This window comes from Lissotriton helveticus, chromosome 6 (genome assembly GCF_964261635.1).
Source record: "Lissotriton helveticus chromosome 6, aLisHel1.1, whole genome shotgun sequence".
Lineage (NCBI taxonomy): Eukaryota > Metazoa > Chordata > Amphibia > Caudata > Salamandridae > Lissotriton > Lissotriton helveticus.
This window is the reverse complement of record NC_136067.1, coordinates 907,217,251-907,239,635: the sequence shown is the minus strand read 5'-3', so window position 1 is coordinate 907,239,635 and position 22,385 is coordinate 907,217,251.

The window sequence follows — 22,385 nt, the reverse complement described above, 5'->3', positions numbered from 1 at the left end:
CACACCCTGTGCCCGCCCGACACCTCCCTTTCGCCCTATTCACTACTGCACCCTCTGACACTCCTTTTCCTCTGTGTCCGATTGTCCAGGCCGGTCCTAGGGTATCAGCTAGCCCTGCAGATGTAGTTTATGGCCCCAGCTGTAAAGAATCACCCCTCTTCAAAGGAGTTATAGTAGATCAAGGCCCACACTCGATGAGATCCGTCACAGCAGACGCGTTCCTATTATCTGAAAACCATCCTGTATTGTGATTGGGGAGGGGACCGAGCCTGAAGCGGAAGATTCCAGGGATGACTCTTTGTACATCAAAGTTTTTACAATTATGTGTCACATTAAAAATATATAGCACTCCAACAAAGTAGTAAGATTATAAAACTTTAATAACTTATAAATATATACAAGAAAACAAAAACAGTAATAACATATAAACATTTTTAGGGAAAAACAACGAAGTAGCGGTCGGCTGTGCGAATAGTCCCAATGCAGCACAACGTCCAGATTTCTGGCGTGGGGCGTCGCGGGGGGTGGGTCATCAGTAGCAAACTGTTGTGCGAATAGTTCCAAGGCAGCAGAACGATGGCACCAAGGTGATGTCCAGTAAGTTGCCGCACTGGTTTTGGTATCCTACAATGCTGCTCCGAATAACGGCGTGGGGCGCCCCGGGGGAGGCGGCGTGAACGGGCCTCTCCAGGTGGAGTGTCATCTGTTGTAGTGGGGCGCCCCTTTACCGTTTCAGTTGCCATTCCGTCCGTTTTTGGTCCACTGTGTCAAAAGCTGCAATTCAGCTGAGTTGCGCCCACTCTTGCGGTGCAGCGATAGGCGGCTGTCACAGGACTCTCAAAATGGCGGCAGGCTGCTTCCTTTTTGGGCCTGGTCCACTGAAATGGCCCTGGGACACCTTGGAAATCGGACGCTTGTCTGCTAGGTCTTGGACCCCATTCTCGAAAGCGTCCCCTCCGCCTTGAGGATTTATCAAAAGTTTTGGGGGCCCCCGACTCCTGTAGGCTTCTGGTGGGGAGCGGTTGCCATGATTGCTCGCGGAATGACCACGACGGAGCTACGAGATGGTGGTGCTCTCATGCTGAAGCCAGCTTCAGTCTGAAACATCCAGAAACAAGGTGGGGCTTTCATCGTTTGGGAAAAAAAAATAGTTTTCATCCAATGAAAAGTATTGTTTTTAGGTCATATGATCAAGCCTTCCATCATTAGGAAACCAAAAGTAAAATGAACCAATGAAAAGTTTTATAAACAAGTCACATGACCTGTTATGCGGCATAGGGTATAAAATGCGGAGAAAATACGTTGGCACGTGAGGCGGCGTCAGTAGCGGACCGATGTGCGAATAGGCCGAAGGCAATACAACGCGCCAAGATCCGGATGGCACCGAGGTGGTGTCCAGCAAGTTGCAGCACTGGTGTGGCCATCCTACAATGCTGAAAGTCGGCGTGGGGCGCCCCGTTGGCCTGTGAGTTTGCGTCAGTAGCGGACCGATGTGCGAATAGGCCGAAGGCAGCACAACGCGCCAAGATCCGGATGGCACCGAGGTGGTGTCTAGTAAGTTGCCGCACTGGTGTGGCCATCCTACTATGTTGAAAGTCGGCGTGGGGTGCCCCGTTGGCCTGTGAGATGGCGGCAGTAGCGGACCGATGTGCGAATGGGGCCAAAGGCAGCGCAACAATATTTTCGGAATAGAAGACACCACAAGGCGCTGAGATGCCAAGATCCGGATGGCACCGAGGTGGTGTCTAGCAAGTTGTGGCACTGGTGTGGCCATCCTACAATGGTAAAAGTCGGCGTGGGGCGCCCTGTTGGCCTGTGAAATGGTGTCAGTAGCGGACTGATGTGCGAATGGGGCCAAAGGCAGCGCAACAATATTTTCTGACTGACACCACAAGGCGCTGAGATGCCAAGATCCGGATGGCACCGAGGTGATGTCTAAGTTGCGGACCGATGTGCGAATGGGGTCAAAGGCAGCGCAACAATATTTTCTGTATGGAAGATACCACTAGGCGTTGAGATGCCAAGATCCGGATGGCACCGAGGTGATGTCTAGCAAGTTGCTGTACTGGTGTGGTCATCCTACAATGCTGAAAGTCGGCGTGGGGCGCCCCATTAGCCTGTGAGATGGCGTCAGTAGCGGACCGATGTGCGAATAGGCCGAAGGCAGCACAACGCGCCAAGATCCGGATGTCACCGTGGTGGTTTCATAGTTGAGAGGCACTTCATCTGCAGTGGGGCGCCGAGATCCGGATGGCACCGAGGTGATGTCTAGCAAGTTGCTGTACTGGTGTGGTCATCCTACAATGCTGAAAGTCGGCGTGTGGCGCCCCATTAGCCTGTGAGATGGCGTCAGTAGCGGACCGATGTGCGAATGGGGCCAAAGGCAGCGCAACAATATTTTCTGAAGAGAAGACACCAAAAGGCGCTGAGATTCCAAGATCCGGATGGCACCGAGGTGGTGTCTAGGAAGCTATGCAGTTGAGTTGTGTGCGCACTTGCGGCGAATAGGTCGAAGGCAGCATAACAATGTTTTCTGAATAGAAGACACCACAAGGCGTTGAGATTCGGTTACCACCGAGGTGATGTCTAGCAAGTTGCCGCACTGGTGTGGCCATCCTACAATACTGCTCCGAATAACGGCGTGGGGTGCCCGAAGGGGGGGGGGGGAGGCGGCGTGAACGGGCCTTCCTAGGTGGAGGCTCGTCTGCTGTAGTGGGGCGCCCCTTTACCGTTTCAGTTGCCATTCAGCTGAGTTTCGGCTGCTCTTGATGCTACAGCGACAGGCGGCTGCAACAGGACTCTCAAAATGGCGGCCTGTTCTTTGGATTTGGGCCTGGTCCACTAAAATGGCCCTGGGACACCTTAGAACTCGGACGCTCGATTTTTTTTTTCCTTTCCTGTACATGCAAAAAAAGGTAAATGCCCGGTACGTTACACGCTTCATCTGCCACGATGAACTCTCCAGAGGAACCGAAAAAAAATATAGTTATGGTAACTATACCATGCATCGTCATATGGAGAGGTGGCACCAATTAATTATAGTACTGCATAAAAGAGAGATTTGGAGGAGAACCCTTGACCTGCTAGTACATTCATCAAAGAAGTGGCACTGACAGCATCAGAGGCAAGGGAAACGGTCCCAAATATTTAGAAGAACTTTGGAAAGATTAAAATGACATGTTTAGATTGTGGCAAATTAATTTCATGTGGACAGATGAGTGTTACTCTAATAAATACAGCATATGAACATCATCATAGTCGATGGTTGGTAGAGACATTTTGACTATATCCTGGACCTGCCCGTTCTCGCCCAAAATGGCGCCGGAATAAATGGGACTCGTAACTCCTTGTTGTGTACTGGTTGCAGAACCTTGAAATCACGAGATACGTATGCAGTTTTGAAGCACATGGCGGGCGGGGACGAGAATTGATTGAATATTTCGACATCCCTATTGATATTAAGTTCTGATGTGTTATTGATTACTGTACTATTGAAAGTTCGAATTAACGTCACCGATGGTACTTGCCCGCAAATGTATATCTAGATAATTTTATTGTAACTGGCCCTGTCGTATTTTAATTATAAAATGTACGTCCACCGATTCCGTAACTGTTAGACACCTTAGTTCTTGCAACCTAATGGCCCGCCCGTTACGTTCCTCTACAGTGTAAATGTCTACTCATCATATACGATTACAGTTTGCTCCGTGGCCGGCCCACGTGGTTATAGGCTCGTATTTGTATAATGAAATTTTCACAATAAAGGTTTTTAAAAGAAAACATGGTAGTATATACATTGGTAAAGTTTTTAATAATAGTCACTGTTTTAGAATCAGTAAAAGGCAAGTGAAATAAAGCAGACCAATTACATGAAGGGTAAAAGGTATAATTCGAAGGAACGCAGTAAAGATAAATGGTCAAGGGCTGTTGTGTTTTCTACTCCTGCAACATAAAGTGATCGATAAGAATCTCATATTCAGGCGTATCGGCGACTAAGACAGCAGGTCGACCCTCTTTTGCTCAACGGCTCCGTCATGGGACGAAGAAACGCTCTTTTTCTCGAAAAAAGAATATATTTTACTTGCAGGACAGTTGTACATTTTCCGGGAAAGTACATTAGCCTGGAACATTATAACATATATTTAAGAAAAAATAATGTTCGGAAGTAATAAAAAGCGTAATTTTTAGGTCATATGACCAAGCCTTTCATCATTAGAATAAGAAAAGTAAAATGAACCAATGAAAAGTTTTATTAACAAGTCACATGACTTGTTATGCTTACGTTACGCGCTGCGCGCCCCGGATGACTTCCGGATGCGCTAACGCGGCGCGTCATATGACGCATTACGCGACAACGCAGGTCCAGAATATAGTCAAAATGTCTCCACCAACCAGCGGTTGGAACACAACCCCTTTCAGCAGGCTAAATAGTTCTGTTAAATGACAACAGAAGGGACAGGCAACAAGAACCATCAGTCAAAGAGGGGAGGGCTAGTTCTTCTCTACCGGGTTACATTGGGGCGCTACCGGAACTGATCGAATTGGTAGTCTACAGTGTTTCTGGATATTCAGACTGAAGCTGGGGTTAGCATGAGAGCAGCACCATTTCGTAGCTCCGTCGTGGCCATTCCGCAACCAATCCTGGCAGCCGCTCTTTATCGTTATTTTGGGCGGGGTGGGTGGCGGAGCCAAGCTGTTTTGCAGCCATCATTGTGTGGAGTTCAGTTCATCTCACTAGTTTTGTATTTGTCATGAGGGGTTGTTCCTAATGTTTCTATTTTAGCGAGGTCAAAAAGAGATCCCATTAGTGGCCTACTGATTTTGCTCGATTCCTTTTCTTTTCTTTTTACACGATTTTTCGTTATCTGCGAAGACTAAACAGAGTATTGCGACTCTGTGTTTGTTTGTAAATAGAGAATGAACCAAAGAGAACCAATTCTAAAACAGTAAATACTTGGATAACAATCAATCAAATGGAGAGAGAAGCAGGCACGACGTATTACAACGGGGGCAAAGGCCTGCGTTAACTACCTTTCACTATCTGCAAAGAGAGAGTACTCCTAATAGAAATGAGGGGGGGGGGGCAGCATTCAAAGCAGATCAGTGTGCATAAACACGAAAATGTTTTTACTTACCACGTACTTGACATTCGACAGCTTATGATATTTGCTATTAAAAAACCATTGAAATTCACTGAAAAAACCATAGGTTATAGACCATATATAGTTAGGAATTAGCATTTACAAAACCTTGAAAATTCACTGAAAAACCATAGGTTATAGACCATATATAGTTAGGAATTAGCATTTACAAAACCTTGAAAATTCACTGAAAAAACCATAGGTTATAGACCATATATAGTTAGGAATTAGCATTTACAAAACCTTGAAAATTCACTGAAAAACCATAGGTTATAGACCATATATAGTTAGGAATTAGCATTTACAAAACCTTGAAAATTCACTGAAAAAACCATAGGTTATAGACCATATATCGTTAGGAATTAGCATTTAAAAAACCTTATTTTACCCACACAAAACCATTGAAATTCCATATATAGTTAGTTGCACTAACTATATATCGCGCACCCGCAATCCACTGCTGATGATGTCACATATTACATCATTCATGACATGGTCAGTGACATCACTGATGACATCACTGATGACATCTCAAATGACATCCAGTGACTGTGTGTTTCTGTAAAGTTTAAATATGTTTTACATATTGAAGAATGAGTAGATGTAGAAGTGTCTGGATGAAGGATTTAGTACGTGCGTGACTGACTGTATGAGTGAGTGATTAAATGTGTCTCACTTAGTGCATGGGTTAGTGACTAAACTGTCTTAATTTGTGCATCATTATGTCTGTTGTTCTGTAAACTGCTGCATGTGTTGATCAGTAGCTATATGAGTAACTATATGGGTTATTGATTGATTGCTCAAGTATTTGTATGGGAGACTGAGTGTGTGTGTGTGGCTGGCTGGGAGGTGTGTGACTCTGTGCAGATCAATGTGTACTTGTATCAATGATTGTATAAGAGAGTAAGTATGTGTTAGTATATGTTTGAAAATGTAAGGTGCTCTATGTTTAACTGTATAGATTAAAAAATGGAAGTGTGATTGATTCTTTACAGGACTGACTAGGTGTGTGAGTAACTCCATGGATGAGTGGCAGAGTGTGAGTATCTGTATAGGTGTATGAGTGCATATGATAGTGTTGTAAAGATGAGTGATTGTATGTATGAATGATTGTATGGGTGAATAAGTGAATGTGTGTGTAGACGTAGGAATCAGTGAGTGCGTATGTAGTAACTAGTATTGGTGTGTGAATGGTTTCAAAAATTATACTCTGTATTTAACACTGGGTGTAACAAAGGTTATATTAAAATGTGAGGAGATGCATTGTATTGTCACATGAATGATATCATCAGTGATGTGGTCATTGATGTCAAATGAGATGTCATCAGTGATGTCATTTGAGATGTCATCAGTGATGTCATCAGTGATGTCACTGACCATGTCATGAATGATGTAATATGTGACATCATCAGCAGTGGATTGCGGGTGCGCGATATATAGTTAGTGCAACTAACTATATATGGAATTTCAATGGTTTTGTGTGGGTAAAATAAGGTTTTTTAAATGCTAATTCCTAACGATATATGGTCTATAACCTATGGTTTTTTCAGTGAATTTTCAAGGTTTTGTAAATGCTAATTCCTAACTATATATGGTCTATAACCTATGGTTTTTTCAGTGAATTTTCAAGGTTTTGTAAATGCTAATTCCTAACTATATATGGTCTATAACCTATGGTTTTTTCAGTGAATTTTCAAGGTTTTGTAAATGCTAATTCCTAACTATATATGGTCTATAACCTATGGTTTTTTCAGTGAATATATATATATATATATTACCTACTGGCGGTCGCCAGTAGGTAGTTATAGTTAGGATTGTTTTCCATAGGAAATCTGCAACATTCTATTGGGAATAACCTTGGCGCAGATTGAGGGATCTGCCTGTAATTTTCCTCAAATTTGCCTCACTGCGCTCCGCTCTTTTCCTGAAAGTTTGGGGGGGATTCGTCAAGCGGGGGCCGAGATAAAAGGGGGGTCCCAAAACGTGTTCTCCCCATGTTAATTTCCATAGGGCGGTTGGACTCACTTTTAGCCCTAACGGCTGAATGGATTTCCACCAAACTTGGCAAAATTGTAGGGACTGGTAGCCCGATGTGCCTTTGCTATGTCTCAAGATGTGTGCTCCAGTGGATTTTGAGTAATTTAGGTTCAAAAAAATATATATATCTACAAGCGCGCCCCGGTACGCGCACCGGGGAGCGCACCGCAAGTTCGCGCGCGGAAAGCTGATTGGCTTTCGGGTGTCTGTCAACATTCCAAACAGTCCGGAGCGGCCGCCATCTTGTGTATCGGTAGGATCGAGACACAAGAGGTGGCAAAAACAAAGGGGGAAATGACCAAAAGGGGGCAGGGTAGAGCCCCCCTGACCCCTTAGGTTTGATGTTGGGCCATAAAAGGGCCCCGTGGGGCAATATTCCGATTTTCGCGGGGGAGCGCCCGGTACGCGCACCGGGGAGCGTACCAGAGGGAAAACCCAGTGAAACAGTAAAATAATAATTTAAAGTGCTTAGAGGTAGGGTAGCTTTGCATAGAGTTGTTGTGTTGTGTGGGTGATTTAAGTACCAGCATGTAGGTACCAATACAGAGTCTTAAATTCAATGTACACCGTCTCCTCTGTAGATATCTTGCATGTTGTTACAGAAGTTATTGTGGTATATGGAATCCATAGCATAGTCTGTCAGGAAAGCAGAAACAACATGGAGGCAGGAGATGAAAAAGAGATGTCAAATACACATTGGAGATAATATAGTGGGAGAAAGTAACTATGAGCAAAATTACTATGTAACACAAAAAAGTTGGACAGTATACTGTAAGTCTCACTGTATATTATATTCATTTTGGTACTATTTCATGAATTACATATAAAAATGAATTATGTCTCGAATTTTTTTAAATTATTAAATAAAAAATGTATTGCTCAGATTTTTCAAAATTTTATAACACTTCCAACATTATATCGTCAGGAATGTCCTCATTTTCAGTCCATGATTCCATTTCTTCCATACAATTAACTAACTCTTCGTCTAGAGACTGATCCATAAAGTCAAAGTCTTCCTCAGGATTGTTTTGAAGAACTATTTCGTAAGAAATATTTGCTTCTCCTTCCATTTTCTTGCTGTAAATTGCATTAAAAATAAATATATCAGTAGAGTTAGGGCAGTGTTGGGTTTAAGTTTAGACAGGTACTTCTGAGTTTTTAAAAGTGAAGTTATCTTTGGGCAGTGTATGGTATCAGGCAGAAAGTAGAAATATCAAAAAAGTGTATGTGAAGAAGCCTAAGTAATTTCATAATTATACCAGAGAAGCCTAACTCAATCCATAACTATAACAGAGAAGCCTATCTCAATCTATAACTATAACAGAGGGACAGTAAATAACTATCAGAAAACGTTTTTACAAATTAACTTAAAGTGCCCCTTACAAATTAACAACTTACCTTACTAAAAGGTGATGAAGATAAATGGAGAACATTTTTTCAAGATGTACCTCAGGTAGGTGTAGTCGAAATGGCCGTGTTTCCCTCTCATTTTTCATTTATATTAATGTACATAACCAATCAAATGTCAGGAATAAAAAGTAGAAAATGAAAGTAACATTTTAATTGGTTGTAAATCCTAACACTTCATATGTGTTTTTATCATATAATTTACCTCAGGATATTTAGACAGGGCTACAGCTCAAATGGCTCAATAGAATTCCACCAAATTTGGGAACATGGTAGGGAATGGTAGGGACTGGTATATAGTAGGGCCTATTCTATATTTGGTGAAAGTCTCTCCAGTGGATTTTATGTAAATTAACTTTTAAAAAATTTTGGGAGCGCTTGCCGGTGCTCGCCCCGGTACCCGTACCGGCAGCGCAACGGGAGTCCTCCATCTTTTGTTTCGGTAGATTTGAGACACAAGATGGAGGACAAACAACGTTGGGAATGGGTAAAAGGGGGCACGGTAGACACCCCCTGACCCCCTAGGTTTTCTGAGGGGGGCTTAGGAGGCCCATATAGGCCAAAAAAACCCTATTTTTTTTTATTTTTCGCGGGGGAAGCGCCCGGTACGCGCACCGGGGAGCGTACCGGGGAGCGTACTTTGGTGAAAAACAGTGAAAAAAGTTAGAGAAAAGTAATCATTTTGAGTGGTCAGAGGTAGGGTAGCCCTGAAAATAGCTTTTGGGTTCTGTGGATGATTTACGTACCTACAAGTAGGTTCCAATGCACAGTCTTAAATTCAGAAGGAATATTCTATTCCCCTCATCTGAGAAGTGCACACCATCTCCTCTGTAGATATCTTGCATGTTGTAACGCAAGTTATTGTTGTATATTGAACCCATTCCATAGTCTCTCATATAAGCAGAAACAGATTTATTCACATGTTTCCGTGCTTTCTCAAATTGTGGACAAAATTGGTTGGACCACTTCCATTTCTGTCTTTGGCATATATTGGAATATACCAAGGCAGTTTGTGGAAAAAGTGTCATCAATTGCCCAAAGGTGTCCTTTAAAACCATTTCCAGACCTACCCCAGTCAAAGTGCCTGGGTCATTTCCACCACAGTGCAAAACTATAAGGTCAGAGTGTGGCAGATGGTGAAAGGTTTTCACCAATGGTATCAATTGATGACATCTCAATCCTCTTTGGCCAATCCATTTGATGTGCACATTTGGTAAATCAAGGTTGTGAAAATTTCTGAGAGCTGCATACCTTTGAGCCCAGTGGATGTAGCTATGTCCAATAATCCAGACAGAATACATGGTGAGAGGAGGTTCTGGTGCAGTCAGATGAAGTGTAGGAATAAAATGGCAGTTGGAACAGTAGGAGTTTGCAAAAAAACGGTGGAGTTTCAGTGCTGTTCAAGCAATGATTGGTGGATTCAGATAGTTGAAAACTGAAAGTTAGGGTGCATGTTTCTGTTCTGTAAAAGAAGTAATTTGAATGGTTAATAAAAAGTCATTAAAAGAAAGATTGCACCTGATAAGCTGGTGTATTGAGAGGTCAAACATCCTTGCTGAGTTCATTTGCAACATTGTAGAATAAACGTTTAACCCTGAGAGCTCAGTGAGGAGGGAGTTGCTATGGTAACAGGTAGAAAGGGCTGAGGGGGGGAAGGGTGTTGGTTTGAAAATAGAGAGGGAAGAGTTTTGATTGGTTACCATGAGGAATATGTGTGTAGAATTAGAGGTTTTCTGTGCCATTCATGGTTGCAGTGCCTGCAGTACATACCTTTTGCTCTGCTAAAGAAATATTGGTGTGTGTATCTGACACTGTTCTCAATCTCCCAAAGCATTTGTAAAGGTGAGTTATGATTCATTCAATATAGATAGAGAGTTTAGATTAGGAAGCACATTGAGCTTCTTTGCTGTTGGTTTGTGTGATGCTTTTTGAAAATGCAATATTTGAACCTTTCACAATCATGTCACCTGTGTTACCTCAGATTAGGAAGCAGACTGAGCTTCTTTGCTGTTGGTTTGTGTCATATTTTTGGTAATGCTTGGTAGGAATGTTTGCAAGAGAGAGGAAATGTATTTTGTAAAATAGTGAGTTTTTAGTACTGAAATGGAATGCCTGTAAATAGGACCTGCGTTCTGTTTCTAAAATGTTATTCAAAAAACGATTTTGGGGCAAATCAATGGCTTTTACATTTTTGAGAAGGAATAAATAGTGTGTGCATGATTACATAAAAATATTTGAACCTTTCACAATCATGTCACCTGTGTTACCTCAGATTAGGAAGCAGACTGAGCTTCTTTGCTGTTGGTTTGTGTCATTTTTTTATAATGCTTGGTAGGAATGTTTGCAAGAGAGAGAAAATGTATTTTGTAAAATAGTGAGTTTTCAGTACTGAAATGGAATGCTTGTATATAGGACCTGCGTTCTGTTTCTAAAATGTTATTGAAAAAACGATTTTGGGGCAAATCAATGGCTTTTACATTTTTGAGAAGGAATAAATAGTGTCTGCATGATTAAAGAAATACATTTGAATCTTTTACAATGATGTCACCTGTGTTACCTCATACTAGGAAGCACATTGAGCATCTTTGCTGTTGGTTTGTGTCATTTTGTTAGATAATGCCTGGTATCAACATTTGCAAGATAGATGATTTGTATTTTGTGAAATGGTGAGGTTTCAGTAGTGAAATTGAATGCTTGTACATAGGACCTGTGCTGTGTTTCTTAAATTTGATTTGAAAAACGATTTTGAGGAAAATCAATCAATCAATCAATCATAGACATTTATAGAGCGCTCTACTTACCCGGAGGGTCTCAAGGCGCTAGGGGGGGGTGCTGCTACTGCCCGAACAGCCAGGTCTTGAGCTTCTTCCTGAAGGCGAGGTGGTCTTGGGTCAGGCGCAGGTCGGTCGGGAGGGAGTTCCAGGTCTTGGCAGCCAGGTAGGAGAAGGACCTTCCTCCTGTTGTCGTTCTTCGGATGCGGGGGACGGCGGCGAGGGCGTGACTGGCTGATCGGAGGTGTCGTTTGGGAGCGTGGAAGTTGATGCGGTTGTTGAGGTAGCTCGGGCCTTGATCGTGTAGGGCTTTGTGTGCGTGGGTGAGGAGACGGAAGGTGATTCTCTTGTTGACCGGGAGCCAGTGCAGGTCTCTTAGGTGTCCGGAGATGTGGCTGTGTCGTGGGATGTCGAGGATGAGTCTGGCTGAGGCGTTCTGGATCCGTTGGAGTCTCTTCTGGAGCTTGGCGGTGGTTCCGGCGTAGAGGGCGTTGCCGTAGTCCAGTCGGCTGGTGACGAGGGCCTGGGTGACAGTCTTCCTGGTCTCGGTGGGGATCCACCGGAAGATTTTCCGTAGCATGCGCAGGATGTTGAAGCACGACGAGGAGACTGCGTTGACTTGCTTGGTCATGGAGAGGGAGGAGTCCAGGATGAAGCCCAGGTTGCGTGCGTGGTCTGTCGGTTTGGGTGCAGTTCCCAGGGCGGGGGGCCACCAGGAGTCGTCCCAGGCGGAGGGCGAGGATCCCAGGATGAGGACTTCCGTCTTGTCCGAGTTCAGCTTCAGGCGGCTGGTCGACATCCACTCGGCTACTTCTTTCATTCCTTCGTGGAGGTTGGCTCTGGCGGCGGCGGGGTCGTTGGTAAGGGAGAGGATCAGCTGGGTATCGTCGGCGTAGGAGATGATGTTCAGGTTGTGTTGGCGTGCGATGGCCGCGAGGGGGCTCATGTAGACGTTGAAGAGGGTTGGGCTCAGCGAGGATCCTTGGGGTACGCCGCAGATGACTTCGGTGGCCTTTGATTTGTACGGAGGTAGGCGGACTCTCTGGGTTCTTCCGTCGAGGAAGGAGATGATCCATTCCAGTGCCTTCTCCTGGATTCCGACGTCGTAGAGGCGCTGCACTAGGGTGCGGTGGCAGACGGTGTCGAAGGCCGCGGAGAGGTCTAGGAGGATGAGCGCCGCTGTTTCTCCGTTATCCATCAGGGTTCGGATGTCATCGGTGGCAGCGATGAGGGCGGTCTCGGTGCTGTGGTTGGCTCGGAAGCCAGACTGTGAGGGGTCGAGGGATCCGTTCGTCTCAAGGAAGGCGGCCAGCTGCTTGTTGACGGTCTTCTCGATGACTTTGGCTGGAAACGGGAGGAGCGAGATGGGGCGGTAATTCTTCAGTTCGGTGGGGTCCGCTGTTGGTTTCTTGAGTAGAGCGCTGAGTTCGGCGTGCTTCCAGCTCTCAGGGAAGGTGGCGGTGTCGAATGAGGTGTTGATGATGTCCCGCAGGTGGGGTGCGATGACAGCGTCGGCCTTGTTGAAGACGTGGTGAGGGCAAGGGTCGGTCGGAGATCCGGAGTGGATGGAGTTCATCGTGCGGACGGTGTCTTCGGTGCTGATAGGAGTCCAGGCGCGGAGGGTGGTGGTGGGGGGCGGTGGTTCGGTTGAGTCGGGCGTGGCGTTCGTCGGTTGGGTGTTGAAGCTGTTGTGTATGTCCGCGATCTTGTTGTGGAAGTAGGAGGCGAGGGAGTTGCAGAGTTCTTGCGATGGGGTGATGTCGTTGTTTCCGGCGTTGGGGTTGGAGAGCTCTTTCACGATGTTGAAGAGTTCCTTGCAGTTGTGTGCGTTGTTGTCCAGTCGGTCCTTGAATGCAGTTTTCTTGGTGTCGCGGATCAGCTGGTGGTGCTTCCGGGTGGCAAGCTTGAGGGTGGTCATGTTGTCCGGTGTTGGCTCCCTTCTCCAGGCTTTCTCGAGGGCTCGGCAGTTCTTCTTGGAGCTCTTGAGTTCGTCGGTGAACCATGGGGCCTTCTTGCTGCCGGGTCTGCTGGGCGGGGTCTTCAGTGGGGCGAGTACGTCCGCGCAGTTGCTGATCCACTTCGTGAGGTTGTCGGCGGCCTGGCTGGGGTTCGCTGAGCTGGCGGGAGGGTGCTGGCTCAGGGCAGCGGCGAGCTGGTCGGCTGTGATCTTGCTCCAGCTTCTTCGGGCAACCTGTTGCTGGTGGTGGTGGGTCGTCGTTCTTCTGAAGGTGAAGTGGACGCAGCTGTGGTCCGTCCAGTGGAGTCCAGTGGCGTGGCTGAAGGTGATGTCTTTGCTGGATGAGAAGACGGCGTCGAGTGTGTGTCCGGCGAGGTGGGTGGGGGTGGTCACCAGCTGCTTGAGTCCGAGGTTGGCGAGGTTGTCCAGCAGGGTGGTGGTGTTGCGGTCGTTGTTGTTCTCCAGGTGGAAGTTGATGTCCCCCAGGAGGATGTAGTCAGCGGAGGGGAGGGCATGCGGGCTGACGAAGTCGGCGATGTCCTCGCTGAATCGTGTGCGTGGTCCAGGGGGTCGGTAGATCAGGGTGCCTCTGAGGGTGGTCTTCGGGTCGGTGTGGATCTGGAAGTGTAGGTGTTCGGCGGTGGTCAGGGTGTCGTCTGTGCTGGTCGTGATGCGGATGGTGTCCCTGTGGATGATGGCGATGCCTCCTCCTATCTGGTTGGCAGTGCGGTCCCTCCGGGTGATCTTGTAGCCCTCTGGGATGGCGATGGCGATGTCGGGAGCTGAAGAGGCGTTCATCCAGGTCTCCGTGAGGAAGGCAACGTCTGGTGCTGTGGTGTCGATGAGGTTCCAGAGTTCGATGGCGTGTCTGTGGACTGAGCGGGTGTTGAGCAGGATGCACTTCAGGTGGTTGGTGCTGGTGTTCGTCTTGGCGGGTGCTGGTGCGAGGCAGGTCCGGATGCAGGTGAACTTGCAGGACTGGCAGATGAAGGGTCCGTGGGTGCGTCTCGGGGTGGCACGGTAGCATCCCGGGGCTCGTCCGTCGTTGAGTGCGATGAGGGTGGCGGCGTCGTACGTCCGGCGGGTGGGCTGGGGTCTGCGGAGGACAGGGGTCCTGGCGCTGGGCGCGGGCCAGGCGCGGACGGGCGCAGACGGGCTTACCTTTGGCGCACCTTCGGCGCTCAGTCGGTGCTCCCGCTGCGCGCGTCCGCTGCGCGGTCGCTGAGGGGGCGTCATAAGAAGGGATCCTGGAGGGCGGGTCAGGCGGGAGGCGGGGAGCGCGTGGGCCTATCGGTAGGCGGGGGGGCGGGGTCGCGTCAAAACCGGCGCGAAATCCAGGCGGCCGGCCCTGCGGCGGCTGGGGCGCCGGGCTGGATCGGCGATCAGGCGGGCGGCCCTGCGGCGGCTGGGGCGCCGGGATGGATCGGCAGCAGGCAGCAGGTAAGTGGCAGGCAGCAGGCGGGGAGCGAGGGGGCAACCAGGCCGAGGGCACAGTGGTCGCTGCAAGAGTGGGGTCGGGGTCCCCTTAAGAAGGGATCCTGGAGGGCGGGTCAGGCGGGAGGCGGGGAGCGCGTGGGCCTATCGGTAGGCGGGGGGGCGGGGTCGCATCAAAACCGGCGCGAAATCCAGGCGGCCGGCCCTGCGGCGGCTGGGGCGCCGGGCTGGATCGGCGATCAGGCGGGCGGCCCTGCGGCGGCTGGGGCGCCGGGATGGATCGGCAGCAGGCAGCAGGTAAGTGGCAGGCAGCAGGCGGGGAGCGAGGGGGCAACCAGGCCGAGGGCACAGTGGTCGCTGCAAGAGTGGGGTCGGGGTCCCCTTAAGAAGGGATCCTGGAGGGCGGGTCAGGCGGGAGGCGGGGAGCGCGTGGGCCTATCGGTAGGCGGGGGGGCGGGGTCGCGTCAAAACCGGCGCGAAATCCAGGCGGCCGGCCCTGCGGCGGCTGGGGCGCCGGGCTGGATCGGCGATCAGGCGGGCGGCCCTGCGGCGGCTGGGGCGCCGGGATGGATCGGCAGCAGGCAGCAGGTAAGTGGCAGGCAGCAGGCGGGGAGCGAGGGGGCAACCAGGCCGAGGGCACAGTGGTTTTAGATTTTTGAGAAGGAATAAATAGTGTCTGCATGATTAAATAAATATATTTGAACCTTTCACAATGATGTCACCTGTGTTATGTCAGATTAGGAAGTAGATTGTGCAGATGAGGTGAGGCATGTCCAGAGGTACAGAGGAGGTGAGGCCTGTGTTCAAGACTGTAGTGGGAGAGAGGCCTTTCCTGGGGAGCATAGGTGGTGAGGACTGTGTCTAAGAGTGTAGTGGACTAGACTTCATGAAGCCTATCCCCCACTGTTGTCTTAGACACAGGCCTCACCTCCTTTGTACCCCTGGACAAACATCTCTTCCACTACACTCTTCAATACAGGCCTCACCTCCTTTGCACCCCTGGACAATCCTCACCTCATCTGCAACCCTGAATAGACCTCAACTCATCTGCATCCTCAGACGGGCCTCAGCTTATTTACACCCCTGGATACGCGTCACCTCATCTGCACCCAGTTACCATCAATTATACCCAATACATTGAGGCCTGTGTAGAGGACACAGATGAGGTAAGGCTTGTCCAAGGGTCAGAGGAGGTCAGTCCTCTCCACTGCACTCATGGGTACTGAATGCTTGTACATAGGACCTGCGCTCTGTGTCTAAAATGTTATTTAAAAAATGATTTTGAGGAAAATTAATGGCTTTTAGATTTTTGAGAAGGAATAAATAGTGTCTGCATGATTAAATAAATATATTTCAACCTTTCACAATGATGTTACCTGTGTTACCTCAGATTAGGAAGTAGATTGTGCAGATGAGGTGAGGCATGTCCAGAGGTACAGAGGAGGTGAGGCCTGTGTTCAAGACTGTAGTGGGAGAGAGGCCTTTCCTGGGGAGCATAGGTGGTGAGGCCTGTGTCTAAGAGTGCAGTGGACTAGACTTCATGAAGCCTATCCCCCACTGCACTCTTAGACACAGGCCTCACCTTCTTTGTACCTCTGGACAGACTTCTCTTCCACTACACTCTTCAATACAGGCCTCACCTCCTCTTCACCCCTGTACAATCGTCACCTCATCTGCAACCCTGAATAGACCTCAACTGATCTGCATCCTTAGACAGGCCTCAGCCTATTTACACCCCTGGACATGCATCACCTCATCTGCACCCAGTTACCATGAATTATACTCAATACATTGAGGCCTGTCCAGAGGACACAGATGAGGTAAGGCTTGTCCAACGGTCAGAGGAGGTTAGTCCTCTCCACTGTACTCATGGACACTGAATGCTTGTACATAGGACCTGCGCTCTGTGTCTAAAATGGTATTTAAAAAACGATTTTGGGGCAAATCAATGGCTTTTACATTTTTGAGAAGGAATAAATAGTGTCTGCATGATTAAATAAATATATTTCAACCTTTCACAATGATGTCACCTGTGTTATGTCAGATTAGGAATTAGATTGTGCAGATGAGGTGAGACATGTCCAGAGGTACAGAGGAGGGGAGGCCTGTGTTCAAGACTGTAGTGGGAGAGAGGCCTTTCCTGGGGAGCATAGGTGGTGAGGCCTGTGTCTAAGAGTGCGGTGGACTAGACTTCATGCACCCTATCCCCCACTGCACTCTTAGACACAGGCCTCACCTCCTTTGTACCCCTAGACAGATCTCTCTTCCACTACACTTTTCAATACATACCTCACCTCCTCTGCATCCCTGGACAATCCTCACCTCATGTGTAACCCTGAATAGATCGTTTGCTTATTGTCATTGCTTTGTTGTTTGGTAATAGTGGTCTATAATGTGTTATCTTTTTTCTTTACCACAGATTGAAATCAAGATTTCAATAGTAAGGAAATATGCCCTCAAGGCAAAGGAGAAGAAAAGATGTGAAGCGGAAAAAATAAAAAACAGCAACGGAATTACAGTACTCCTCTTCAACAAATACTTCAAAAAACAGGAAAAAAGCTCCTGGTAAGACAACTAAGTCTTTCTTACGGAACATATGTAGATAAAAAAAAAATGTTGGACAGAATGTAGAAAAAGAGGAGGAGAGAGCAAATTTGAAAAGGAAGGAGAGGCCCCCAAAAATGTTAGTACTGGAGCAGGAGAGAATAATATGTATAGGAATAGAAGGCAAAACCAATTTAGGGACATTCGTAAACGAATTTTTCGCAATAGGGTGGTTTTAAATTTGTTAAAAAATATTAAAAAAGGTAAACAGAGATCTGCTTTTTATAAGAAAAAGAAAAGTGTAGAGAAGATTGTTGATCAGGCTTTTGAAGTTAAGAAAAAATTATTTATTTTAATAATCAATAGAATTAGGACACTTAACAAGACAATTGATGTTTTCAAATCAAACAGTAGATGGAAAAGAGTAATTAATCGGACTCATTTTTGTAAAGTTTTTTCTGGAGAATGGATGCACAGTTCAAGTTGTGAGCCATTTTTCAATGAGGAGAGTTACTTCCAGGAGAATGATTTAGTGCATGCAGTTGACACCAGTGGTCGAGCATATGAGGTGAAAGACGGTTGTCCGATTGAAAAAGAGAAACTTGTGCCTAGAGAACCAGAAGAGGTGTTAACTGATGAAGTTTTAGGGAGACGTACTAAGGGTCCAGTGAACACTTGGAAGTGTAGTAGTATTTGTAGTGTGTGACAGGAATCAATCGATTTGTTTTGTAATTTCTTACGTACATGTAGTAAGAAAAGTCTAAAACAGAAAATGAAGATGTTGCAAGACTTAAGGCCCGATGTAGGTAAATCTTTTTTACCACTTCTTAAATACCGATTCATACCGAATCAGTATTTAAGAAGTGGTAAAAAAGAGGAGGGTAGATGTAGGTATTTCAGATTCGGTAAATACCGAATCGTTAAGATTCAGTATTTACCGATTCTGTAAATACCGAATCGGTAATGCCCATTGATTTCTATGGGCATTGAAGCCCATAGGAGTCAATGGGCATTACCGAATCGGTATTTACAGATTCGGTAAATACCAATTTCAGCAAGGGTGCAGGTGGTGTCACTTTGACACCCTCTGGCACCCCAAAAATATTGGATTCGGTATTTTACCACCCAATTGGATTGGGTGGTAAAATACCGATTCTTAAAGCCCTGTGGCACTCTGACATGTGCCAGCTACATCTGCATTTACAGAATCGGTATTTTACCGAGTCTGTATTTACCGATTCGGTAATTTTACCGAATCGGTAAATACAGAATCGGTAAAATACCGATTCTGTAAATGCATGCCCTACATCTAAAAACCCTAATACCAGTCGGAAACGGCCAAAATCGGCCATTTCCGACCAGTATTAGGGCTCCTACATCTGGCCCTTAGATCCTTGTAGAGTGAGAGAAAACACAGGTTTGCAAGGGCATTCACTGGCTTGTCTTTCTAGAAAAGTCTGTCAGAGTGTTTTTCATCATTTTAGGATGTTAGCAGTGCATCATAACAAAATGAGGAAATTAGTGAGAAGGTTGTATTATGCAAAAAGTCCAGCACTTAAACTTAAACAATTAAACAGTGCTCTTTTGCATGTAACTGGATTAGATGTGAAGAAGATTTGTGAAGAAATTGAGATTTGTTATTTTGGTGATAAAGAGGACAGTGTAGAAATTGACACAGAAATTCAAGGTAATGTGGAAGACAATGTACAGATTTCAAGTACAGAAAAGTTTGACCAGGAAATTACCAGGTTTAAGGTGAAATCAAGCGAAAGGCCGAATTTTACTTGTGTGTGTTGTCGACGAACTCATTATAAGCATCAAACTAGATTAGTTGATTTATACGTAAAAAGTGAAAAGATAAATAATTATGAGTGGAAGGATTTTGCCACTTATTTGTGGGTGGAGAATTCTTTTGATTTGAGTTCTGATCAGCGTATTTGTAAATATTGTTATGATAAATTAAATCAAAACTGAATGCCTGCTAGAGCTGTTCATAATAATCTGGAGTTGGTAGACATTCCTCCTGAATTGATGGATTTAAATACATATGAGTCTATTTTGATTCAATGTGTCCATCCTTTTCAGGCAATTGTTCGCTTGGAGCCTAAGATAGGGAAATTGCCTCCTTCAGATTTACAGAGAGGATTAAAGGGAAAAGTTGTTTATTTGCCTCTAGATTTCAAGAAAAATATTGATACAATTGGTGTAGAGAAAGTGGTAGAGGAACCTCTGGTTATTCTAGTTAATGGGGTTCCGACAAAGAGTAAGAAAATCTGGCAAGATTTAGTGGATGTTAGGAAAGTCAAAAAGGCAACGTTGTATTTGGTCAAAAACAATGAGTACTACAAACATGTATGTGTTGGAGCAGAGGAAACAGCTGCAGATGAAGACAGTGATTGTTCAGCAGGCCAAATTGAAAAAGTTGATGTGTCTAGAAGTGAAGAAATATATGAACATTATACTGTTCATCCTTTGCATTCCAAAGAAGTGATGGGGAATGCAATTGACTTGTTTCAAATGAAAGCAGCAAAAGGAAGTCCTATTAGTGTATGGGAAGAAAGTTTGGAAGCTCGTTGTTTTCCACATTTATTTCCAACAGGTCGAGGTGGACGATATGACGATCGACCACTTCAAATTCCTGCATCTGAATATCGAACTTTAAGATTATATGCTGAAGATCCAAGGTTTCGTCAATGCATTCCATATTTGTTTCATCTACTGTATGAAAGTGACTTGTCTGGGCTTTCTTATGCAGTAAACCATATACTGAAAAGTGGAGCACATCTGCAAAATGTTTCGGCGAGGGACTTTATGGAGAAAGTCAATCTGCAAGATAATATTTTGGAATCTCATCTAATCAATCTCATGGCATGTCAGCGTGGTACAAATGAGTATTGGTACCGTCGTCATGGGGAATTGAAATGTATGCTAAGAAACTTAGGAACTCCTACATGGTTCCTCACTCTTAGCTGTGCTGAGTATGCATGGGACGACTTACTTCAATTTCTACGAGAGGCAAATGCAAATATACAAAATATAGAATTCAAAACTGCTGGAGAACTGTGTTCTTTGGATCCAGTGAATGTATGCAGATATTTCAATCATAGATTTGAAGCTATGATGTCTTTTATTACCAACAAAAAAAATCCTCCCCTTGGAGAGGTTTTGGATTTCTTTTGGAGAAAGGAGTATCAAGCGAGAGGTGCTCCTCATATACATATGTTGTTGTGGATTAAAGATGCACCCAAATTTGGAACAGATTCGGATGAGACAGTGATGAGCTTCATTGAAGAGTATTCTACATGTGCTGTTCTGAAAACTACCGAAGAAAACAGTTTAAGGCAACAAGTTTTACGCTTTCAATCCCATCGTTGTGGAAAGTACTGTCGTCGAAAATTCAGAAACAAGGACAAGTTCTATACAAAATGTCGTTTCGCGTTTCCACGACCAGTGATTTCTAAAGGAAGAGTAAATAATTTGATGTCTTCTCTGCGACATACTGTGACGAGGAAATCACCAAAAAATACATACAATTTAAAAAGAAACGAAGAGTCCAAGTACATCAACGACTACAACCCAGTAATTTTGTCCATGTGGAATGCTAACATGGATATTCAGTTCGTTGCTGACAACTCTATTGCTGTGGCTAGATATGTGACGTCTTACATCACAAAAAAAGAAAAGACAGAACTGAAGGAAATGTGGGAGGACATTTCACATGAAAAGAGTCTAAGCAAGAATTTATACAGTTACAGTCTGAAGATGTTGTCACACCGAGAAATTGGAGCATATGAATGTTCTGATCGATTGTCATCAGCAAGTCTATATGCCAAATCTAGAACCATCATTTGGGTTAGTCTAGGTCTTGCTGCAACACGAAACCGAGTTTTGAAATCTGTACAAGAAATAGAGTATTTGGCGGAGAAAGAACCAGAAAGTACAGATATTTTGAAGACAAACATGTTGGATACATACTATCCAAATAGAAGTCCTTACCTTGAGAACGCTTGTCTCTATGAAGTTCTGCAAAGATATATTTATAAGAGGAACATCAGAGAAGATATCAATAATGGAATATATGCTGTCATTGGGTGTGAAGGATGTCTAGTGAAGCAGAGAAAAGGCCATTTGATTAATCATCGAAAATTGAGTTGCGAAAATCCAGAGAAAAGGGAATTTTACTATTTAGCTCTTTTGCAACTCTTTAAGCCATGGCGTACAGAAGAGCAACTACTTGGAGATTTTCTCTGTTACGAAGATTCTTTTAATGCAACCAAGGATACCATAGAATGTCCTGTTTTTACAAATTATCTGCAAATGTTGAACGAAGAGATAGAGCAAGAAGACACAATTGCTGTAGAGATTGCTAGAGACAGTTCTCAAGACAGTCAGAGTTCTACTTCATTGAGTCAGAATCCACTATGTGGACCAATTATCCAAAATGAAGCTGCCACAGCCATGAATGAGGTGGAAAGAGCTATGGAACAAGCTCAAGATGATGTAGTTAACTTAAAAGATTTGGTGAAACAACTAAACCTTGAGCAGAAGCAGATATATGACGAAGTCACAGAACAGATTGAACATGGATTCAGTCATGAGAAAAAAGAGTGCTCATGTACATCATTTAAGCCTGTCCAACTGTACGTGAGTGGAGAAGCGGGAACTGGAAAAAGTTTTCTGATTAAAGCAATTGCAACTTATCTACAGAAAAGGACTGAATCACTGCTATCTTGTGTTGTTACCACTCCAACTGGGCTGGCAGCACATAATATTAAAGGGATTACTTTACATCGTTTACTGATGCTGCCAGTGGAGCATGATAACAAATTGCAATACCACAAGCTATCTGGAGATGCGTGTTCCGAAGTTTCGAGAGTCCTGAAGAAAATGAAACTTCTTATCATTGATGAAGTAAGCATGGTCTCAAATCTAATGCTTGCTTTTGTGCATTTGAGAATGCAAGAAATTCTTAGAACAGACTATGTTGTCTTATTCGGAGGAAAACACATTATTGTTTTTGGAGATCTACTGCAGTTGACTCCAGTGAAAGGACAACCAGTGTTTAAAATGGTCACGCATGAAGATACCAGGAAG